The sequence below is a fragment of the Squalius cephalus genome, assembly GCF_949319135.1.
Source record: "Squalius cephalus genome assembly, chromosome: 1".
Taxonomy (NCBI): domain Eukaryota; kingdom Metazoa; phylum Chordata; class Actinopteri; order Cypriniformes; family Leuciscidae; genus Squalius; species Squalius cephalus.
In genome coordinates this window covers 16,560,106-16,570,373 of record NC_137122.1, presented here as the reverse complement: position 1 = coordinate 16,570,373, position 10,268 = coordinate 16,560,106, and the positions used below count along the sequence as shown (strand labels likewise).

Below are 10,268 nucleotides of genomic sequence, written 5' to 3'. Positions count from 1 at the left end.
TAGTTTACCATGATTTACCATAGTTTACCATTATTTACCACGATTTACCATAGTTTACCATGATTTACCATAGTATACTATGATTTACCATGTTCAAGTATGATTTACTGATTCTAGCATGATTTATAATAGTTTACCATGATTTACCATAGTTTACCATGATTTACCATGATTTACCACGATTTACCATAGTTTACCATGATTTTACTATAGTACACCATGATTTACCATGTTCAAGTATGATTTACTGATTCTAGCATGATTTATCATAGATTACCATGATTTACCATAGTTTACCATGATTTACCACAATTTACCATAGTTTACCATGATTTACTATAGTATGCCAGGATTTACCATGTTCAAGTATGATTTACTGATTCTAGCATGATTTAGCATAGTTTACCATGATTTACCACGATTTACCATAGTTTACCATGATTTACTATAGTATACCATGATTTACCATGTTCAAGTATAATTTACTGATTCTAGCATGATTTACCATAGTTTACCATGATTTACCACGATTTACCATAGTTTACCATGATTTACTATAGTATACCATGATTTACCATGTTCAAGTATGATTTATTGATTCTAGCATGATTTACCATAGTTTACCATGATTTACCACGATTTACTATAGTTTACCATGATTTACTATAGTATACCACGATTTGCCATGTTCAAGTGTAATTTACTGATTCTAGCATGATTTACCATAATTTAGGATGATTTACCATAGTTTACCATGACTTACCATGATTTACCATAGTTTACCATGATTTACTATAGTATACCATGATTTACCATTTCAAGTATGATTTACTATGATTCTAGCATGATTTACCATAGTTTACCACAATTTACCATAGTATACCATGATTTACCATGTTCAAGTATGATTTACTGATTCTAGCATGATTTATCATAGTTTACCATGATTTACCATGATTTACCACGATTTACCATAGTTTACCATGATTTTACTATAGTACACCATGATTTACCATGTTCAAGTATGATTTACTGATTCTAGCATGATTTATCATAGATTACCACAATTTACCATAGTTTACCATGATTTACTATAGTATACCAGGATTTACCATGTTCAAGTATGATTTACTGATTCTAGCATGATTTACCATAGTTTACCATGATTTACCATAGTTTACCACAATTTACCATAGTATACCATGATTTACCATGTTCAAGTATGATTTAATGATTTACCATGATTTACCACAATTTACTATAGTTTACCATGATTTACTATAGTATACCATGATTTACTATGATTCTAGCATGATTTACCATAGTTTACCATGATTTACCATAGTTTACCACAATTTACCATAGTATACCATGATTTACCATGTTCAAGTATGATTTACTGATTCTAGCATGATTTATCATAGTTTACCATGATTTACCATGATTTACCATGATTTACCACGATTTACCATAGTTTACCATGATTTTACTATAGTACACCATGATTTACCATGTTCAAGTATGATTTACTGATTCTAGCATGATTTATCATAGATTACCACAATTTACCATAGTTTACCATGATTTACTATAGTATACCAGGATTTACCATGTTCAAGTATGATTTACTGATTCTAGCATGATTTACCATAGTTTACCATGATTTACCATAGTTTACCACAATTTACCATACCATGATTTACCATGTTCAAGTATGATTTACTGATTTACCATGATTTACCACGATTTACTATAGTTTACCATGATTTACTATAGTATACCATGATTTACCATGTTCAAGTATGATTTACTGATTCTAGCATGATTTATCATAGATTACCACAATTTACCATAGTTTACCATGATTTACTATAGTATACCAGGATTTACCATGTTCAAGTATGATTTACTGATTCTAGCATGATTTACCATAGTTTACCATGATTTACCATAGTTTACCACAATTTACCATACCATGATTTACCATGTTCAAGTATGATTTACTGATTTACCATGATTTACCACGATTTACTATAGTTTACCATGATTTACTATAGTATACCATGATTTACCATGTTCAAGTATGATTTACTGATTCTAGCATGATTTATCATAGTTTACCATGATTTACCATGATTTACCACGATTTACCATAGGTTACCATGATTTTACTATAGTACACCATGATTTACCATGTTCAAGTATGATTTACTGATTCTAGCATGATTTATCATAGTTTACCATGATTTACCATGATTTACCACGATTTACCATAGGTTACCATGATTTTACTATAGTACACCATGATTTACCATGTTCAAGTATGATTTACTGATTCTAGCATGATTTAGCATAGTTTACCATGATTTACCAGTTTACCATTATTTACCACGATTTACCATAGTTTACCATGATTTACTATAGTATACCATGATTTACTATAGTATACCATGATTTACCATGTTCAAGTATGATTTACTGATTCTAGCATGATTTACCATAGTAAAAAGATATATAACTTTTCAGATATATAACTGAAAAGATATAGCACACCAAGTCAGAACAGTCTGAAGGTCTGACCCGAGTTTGGAGTTTGTAGAGTTAAATCTCTAGGAGGAGTTAGAGTTGATAAATTTTGGGTCGGAAGAATAAGAAGAATAATAATAATAAGTTTAAATAGGATTTCAGTAAGTTGGCTTTCTCAAGCCAACTTAATTATAATATTCTTTGTCAATATAAGTGAATTTACAGTCATGTTTGGTATCATTTGAAATGTCTCAGTGCGACTGGTACAAGGGTCTCATCTCCACAGAAGTAAGCCAAATGGTAATAAGGGTTTAGAGATATACTTTGCTTATTGTATGTGCACTTTTTCCCAGCGTCCTTCATCCAAACTACCTCCTGTTCCTCGACAAGGTGTGAACTCCCTGTGTCTATAACTCTAGTCAATGCAAATTCCTATTGTAAGTTCATTCCCCACTTTGGGGGATGTTTTGTCTTGGTCTGAGAATATAAAGAAATGTCTCCAGAGGCTCGGGGCGATTTGTAATGAGATCGGCCCATAATGCCGAGTGTCTGGAGGACACTCAGAATTATGTATTTCCTGAGTCAGGTATATTTTTTACTCTTTATCGCTGAGCATTTTATGTTATTGTACTGATTTTCTTTGAATTGATTTTGTAATTGGCATGATACATTTACCTGACTAATAATAAATGGTTACATTTGGATTCATTCCGACTTATTCTGAAATGATTGATTCTAGTAGATTACATTAAGTCCATAACACCATGAGCCCTATCTTGCACAGACACAGACTATAAGAGGCAATGAAATGAAGATGATCAGATGCTGCTGAAGATCAGACACACACTTACAGTTTTTCATCTACAGCAGAAATCTCAATAGATCTCAGTGATTTATTGATATTTAACTTTCCCAAAGTATCAGTTTCTCTTGATGGAACACAAATGTCTGAATCACACATTTAATGATTATAGTTAATGCCGTTAAACACTGATGATCAAAATGAGTGTGAAACTAATAACAGTACTGACAGTCACATGGACCACAATAATCCGATATTAACTTGTTTAAGACAATACTCTGAAACAGCGATTACTGATTACCTTAATCCAGTCACACTCAGAGATAGACTCTAAATGAGTTCAGTGATTCAGGTCAAAAGTGATTGTTAAAACACAACCACGTCAGATCACTTTTTCTATTTGTTCATCTAGCTGTTATAACTCAATTACAGAAGCTAAACTAAATCTAAAGTTAAAAACATAAGGGTCATGAGCCCAACTAAAGCAAACACTGATCACCAAATAAAATTTGTGCTTTTCTCCTTCAGTGATTCTGCTTGTTAACATCAGATGTCTTCAATAATGCTCAATCATCACTAAATTAATCACTTAATTATGTCATTAACTTCAACACTGCTTCAGTGTTACTTATAACACTCTGAATGTGGATTATATAAACACTGAGCAGTGTTAATTTAACACTGGGGATTTTGCTGTGTACGGTAAGTGTACTTTGCTGTGTACTTTATATAGACAAGACCCTATAGAATATGAATGTGACGTGCAAAGTTTCACGTTTAGGGCATTTTCCCCCCTTAGAGCCTAGAAAACACTTAACGTGAAATTTCGCAGTAGATTAATTGTTGATTAACAGTTGAGGAATTGTCCGAGACTCTGACCAGTTATGGCCCATGTGTGGCCCTTGTCTTTAATCCAGATCTGGGCCTCTACAGGGCCATCATTCTTTGGGGCATGTGGGCTGAGGAAAAAGGGGCTGTGAGGACCGGATCTGCATGGACCACAAGACCATTGCTATGTGGGTATAGTTGATCTGTGATCTGTATAAACCAGGTCCCACGGTTCGGTAATCTGACACACAATCGAGCTTTGATTCACGACTCCTTCAGCTTGAATGGACACACACACAAAATTATCTCAAAATACCCGTCTCAACAAGTATTCTTGTATACAGTCGGTTATAAAGTCTTAAGTGAACCTAAACAGTGGAGAGAACTTGAGAAAGAAATCAGATGTGTTTCATCATATTAGTTCTGTGCATTCGGACGTGCATTCGGACAATGGTTCTGTGCATTTAGTGACAGCAGCCTTAAAATAACTGCTATGTCATTAATTTTATCAAACAACAAAACAACTTTAACAATGATTAATCGATATTTAATTTATACAGTGAACACTATGCAGTGTAATTACAATTATTTTTATATTAATTATTACATTTCTGTACCTGATTACTACTGGTAGACCTAACTATTAATTATTATATAGTATTTATCTGTTTTAATTTGAGTATTCTTATTTTTACTGGCTGTTCATTTGTCTTTAATAATGTTTGAACTTTATTAGTTAGTAGTTTTTGCTGTGGTATCAAAGTACTTAACGTGTTCTTTATTAAAGTTACATTTGTCTCAAAACTCCCCATTTTTATTTGTATTTATTTTTTTTTAATTTTTTTTTTTAGCTGATCCGAAAAATTATCTGATCCGTGACTTGAAAACCGTAATATGATCTGAACCGTGAGTTTTGAGATATGTTGCACCACTAATTTAGACTGATTAAATCAGAGTTAAGTTATTTTTAGAAAAAGGTTATACATACATATGTCTTTAGTAGAAAAATGTTTAATAATAATGTCTGCATTGTATTTTTAGAGGCTTAAAAGAGCAGATGAAAGTTCTCAGCTGGCATATAAGTAAAAATATATCTGTTACTTTAAGTAAGAATAAATTTAAGTCACATGACAAGTAAGGAAGTGAAAGTGTTTTTTTTTTTTTTAACAATGGCCATTCTGCTCTTGGAGTAATGTTTGCAGGACAGCAGCAACAGCCCCCAGATTTTCTCTTTCTGCACACTTTCTCTTTCTGGTTTGTCATGTGCTTACAAAGAAATCCTGTGTCATGTGACTTCATAGTATCCATATAAATACCAGCAGAGAGCTTTCGCTTCCTCTTTGGACCTCTGGAGTGGACAGAAGACACACACGGAAATCAGTACTCAGGTTTGTTTTTATTCCCTTAATATGATTAATTTCATCACTTTAATATATAACTGTTATACATTACAATTTTACTAACTGTAATTAATTTAATTTTTAATTATTTGATTATATTATTAGTTTTATGTTTGACTAAGTCACAACGCACTCTTGGTGCAGTACACATTGACAGGCTTCGAACAGACTTGACATTCATAGCAGAAGCATCCAGTGGGACTGATGTTAGTCAGTGTGAGGAGTGAACATAAGCCTCCATGAGCGTGCATATCCATGCATGAACAATTTTCGGGTTTGCGTATGAAGGAGAGTCACTTGTAGTAATCCCATCTGCAGATATTGCCTCGTTTGGCTAAATGGGCCCTATTTTAAGGATCTAAGCGCATGATCTAAAGTGCGCGGTGCAAGTGCACTTAGGGCGTGTCCGAATCCACTTTGAAAAATGGTCGGCGCACCCAACGCATGGTGTAAAAGGGTTGTTCCTATTCTCTTAATGAGTAAAGTGTGTGTTTTGGGCTTTACATGCAATAAATGTATGTATTGCGGATTGCTATTTACATGACCGAATTTAATAAGTGGAAAGACTGAATGCTTCTCCAGAGAGCAAACGGATCTGCTCGAGCCCGAGGTTAAAGAGCAAGCAGACCATCTACAGGACAAAGTGTATGCGCATTGAGGACATTACTAGGCGCACATTACTAACGCGCTCTTTAAATAACAAAAAAATACTGTGCCATTGACTTTAGAGCAGGTTTCAGTTGGTCAATGGCTTAGTCTATTTCAGTTTTCTCAAAATGGCAACACTCCAGCAATACCCCTGAACACACCTCGTTCTCAGACCAGCAGCCCATGGGCAAACTGATGGGCACTGATGCATTTGCTATTTAAACAACGTGGCGCAGGATGTGAAAATGAAAACCGCGTCGGGCTGAAACTAGCAAAACACACTTGTGTCGCACCTGCCGCTGCATTGCACTTGCACATTACACTTATTATAAGTGAGAGGGCAGATCGGCAGATGAGTTGACTGACCGTGTATCCGCTAACTCGTCAGGAGAGTTGGAAGAAAAACGTGCTTGTCCAGAGAGTAGTTAAGAACTTAAATCTTCACATATATAATATACTAAAGCAAACTTCATTTGAGTTGCGCATTCTGGCGGGTGTAATGTTCCTGAATTTTTTTTTCCAAATTTGCATTAACATGATTCACAGTTACAAATACACAAACAAAGCATGCTTGCACATTTTCTGAATGTTTATATATATATATATATATTTAATATTTATATATACCATATATATGTGAATGGCTTGGGTTGGTGAGCGTGTATTTTGAGACTGTCCTGTCGAACTCTTTAATCAAATCACATTTGAGCTTAGCAGTCGACCAACATATTGAGCGTATGAGGAGCACGGGTGTGTCTCTGCAGTGGCATTACGTCGTCAGCTTGCGAACAAAGTTTAAGGGGATAGACCAATGTAAGCCTAAAGGATACAGATAGTTTTGTCAGTTTTCACAAGCACACAATGTTTAAGGGTGACATTATGTTTGTACTCGGCATTTGTGCAACAGGATTCAGTGTTAAATGAATACATACTAATTGTTTTTCCTGCATTTTCAGCAATAAACACCTTTGGCCTGACAAATGGATGGCAGTCACAAATATCGTTATTCATGTTGTTTCTTTCTTTTTATATACATTATCTTTCCTTATGTACTAATTTCTTAAAATATTCAATGTTATTTTACTCATTACTTTTCATTTTATTTTATTGTTACTTTTTGTTGACTTATTTATATGTAGGCATATGCATAATGAGTGCTGGATTGTAATCTCAACTTCACAGTTGTGACTCATTCATTTTCCTTTTTGTTGTTGTAGAATTTATGCTGGTCAGATAAAAACAGAAATTCAAGATAATTTAATAAAATCTATTCAATTATATATTTATTTTCCATTATTTAATCTGCTTTCTGTTCTTTGTCTGTCTGCATGTCCTTTGTAGAAAAGTTAACATGACAAGGTGTCGACTGCTTTGATCAGACCAAAATCTGATATGTCAGGTCTAGTGAAGACTGGATCTAACACATTTCATTTCTTAATTTTTCACCTGTTGTATAACACTGATAAAACATTTAGCATTTGACATTAAACTTTATATTGTTTAAAAGAAAGCACAAGACTCTGACTGGGACAGCTAGTGATGTAGTCAAGACCACCTTAAAGGCATCAAGTCAAGACCAAGACCAGTGTTTCCAGACCAATATTTGAGGGGTTGAGGCAGAGACCAAGGCCAGACCAGCACTCCTCAAGTTCATCTGAGAGATCCACATTTACAAATCCAAAACTACAAATTAAAGAATTTGAGAAGTAAATAAATGTTAATGTAATTTAAATATTAAATTTTTCTATACAGAAATATGATGGTAAAATAAATAAAATTATACATTTTAATATGATACTAAAACCGCCAAGAGGTAGCAGCAAATCATTCAATGAATGAGTCAAAAATAATTTATTCAACCGATTCTTTTCAAGCGGTTTATTCATTCAGCACACTGTTACCAGGTGTGGTACACGCCTTACCAGGCTTCTTTTTTTTTTTTTTTTTTTTTTACAGTAAAATCCTTCTTCTCTGGGACTGAAACACAGGCTCTACACTTCAGAACAAAAAACTCAACAGAAACCTTTTAAATCCCAACAGAACATTAAACACTAATTCTATGTGCAAAGTCTGCAAAACACAAAATAATATTTCATATCAACATTTACTCAGTTCACATACATTATTTTTTCTACTAAGTGTAAGTAAATTTAATATCTGAGTGAAATTAACTAAATTTAGACTTAGGTTTTCACAGTACATAACAATTTTTATATTGTTTTTGACGGTAAACCAGTGGCAACAGTGTTGCCAATATATTACTGTTTTTCTAATGTACAGTTTATTTCTGTTCAAATACATTCCGTGGGTGTGTCGTTTTATATTGCACCTTAAACCCTTTCAACCCCACATGAGTATCATGTAGTGTCCACATTATAAAGAGTAAAAGTAACATTGAGCATTGAGATAATCAAGTGAATATGTAAGTCGGGGGTCCTCAACTCTGGACCACGAGATACACTCCTGCAGAGTTTAGCTCCAACCCTAATCATACACACCTCAACAAGCTAATCAAGGTATTCGTGATTACTACAAAGTTACAGGTGTTGTGGCAAAAACAATAATTAACAAAACAGCATCACAGCATAAGAGACATCAGGATTCAAACTGTCCTTAAAATATATTTATTCTTGCAAGAATAGTTCCCAGTCCATCCACAGTCCAGCTGCAGGCGGAGTGAGACATTTCAGAGGTGTTTGGCTGGCAGTTTTATAATGTTCTCCTCAAAGCTATCTCTTACAGCCCCATCATCAAAAATATGATGATGATCAATGAGTGCTGATTGTTAATCAATAATGATGACTGATCTCATCCAGTGTTCAATCCTTTATCAAAAGTGTTATATAATTAAAATGCAACTCTCCATTACCACCACTTAGAAACAACAGCAAGATTCCAGCAACAATCATTATGACGGATGTTTTAAACACAAGAAAAAATACTGTTACAACATCAGTTAGACACAGACATCGAAACTCGGCACATGAATCTAAAAAATGGCAACAATAAAAAGACCAGCTGTATCATTTATTCAGTTTTGTACTATGCTGTCATCCAGCATGCATTACACAAAACTTTTGATTGTCACCATTGTTAAGATTCACATGCTGATAGTTGATCTCTGTGTGTGTCTGATTGATGATGGAACTCAAAATGTCTTATACTCTCTATGATTTTAATATTCTCTAAAATAACTGATTGCTGAAAGATTGCTGGATGAATGATGTGGAATCACAGAGTTACCATGATCAATAAATACAAAAATAATAGACACTGGATGAGATCAGCAGGTCAGATAATTATGGCATCACCACAAAAGCCAAAAACATCTGATCAAACTCCTCTTGGCTTTTTCTTGCCATAACAAATGTATTGTATAAACAGTTACAGCAGCAAGAGAAAAACAGATGTTATAAAGTCAAGGGTCAAGAGCCAAGAGCCCAACTAAAGCAAACACTAATCATCATAATGGTGACCACACACTGTATTATTTTTTTTAAAATCATCTAAAACTCTTAATTTTCAACAAGAACTTCTTTACATGTATGAAAGAAACTGGTATGCAATCCAGATAGCAGCATTGTGTCGCCCCACTTCTAGCACATGTGGAATGATAATCTGGCCCAAAAAAACAAACCAGAATTCAATCTTATCTGAGCTACATAATGTATGTACCCAATATTGTTGCAGCTGAATATTCAGCAGTACTGTAGAAATCAGCTTTCAACTAACATGAACAGATGAACAATGGTGACACACACAGACATCAACAATCAGCGTATGAATCTCAACAATGGTGACAATCAGAAGTGCCATGCTGCAATGCATGCTGGGTACCAGCATAGTACAAAACTCCCAGCATGCATCACTGCGTGAATAAATAGTCATGCTATTATCCTGTTATTTAGTTTAAATATTTGCTTTTATTTTTGCTTTTTTGTTGTTGTGACATTTAGTAGCTTTTTGTGATGATTTTAAAACTGGCAACAAGTAAGCATCATCACATCCTTTTCAACTTCCTTGTGTTTAACACACACACACACTGTCACAGCAGCCAAAAAAAC

At 34.0% G+C, this 10,268-nt stretch overlaps 1 protein-coding gene across 1 annotated transcript in view; it reads left to right on the top strand.

Annotated features, from left to right (window-relative positions):
• The first annotated feature begins 5,335 nt into the window (after positions 1–5,335).
• Positions 5,336–10,268, top strand: part of LOC307163978 (L-asparaginase 1-like) — a 45,003-nt gene continuing 40,070 nt past the window's right edge. Inside the window, exon 1 of the mRNA XM_079880325.1 lies at positions 5,336–5,544. The gene's annotated coding sequence lies outside the window, so the exon portion shown is untranslated. The remainder of the gene's footprint in view (positions 5,545–10,268) is intronic.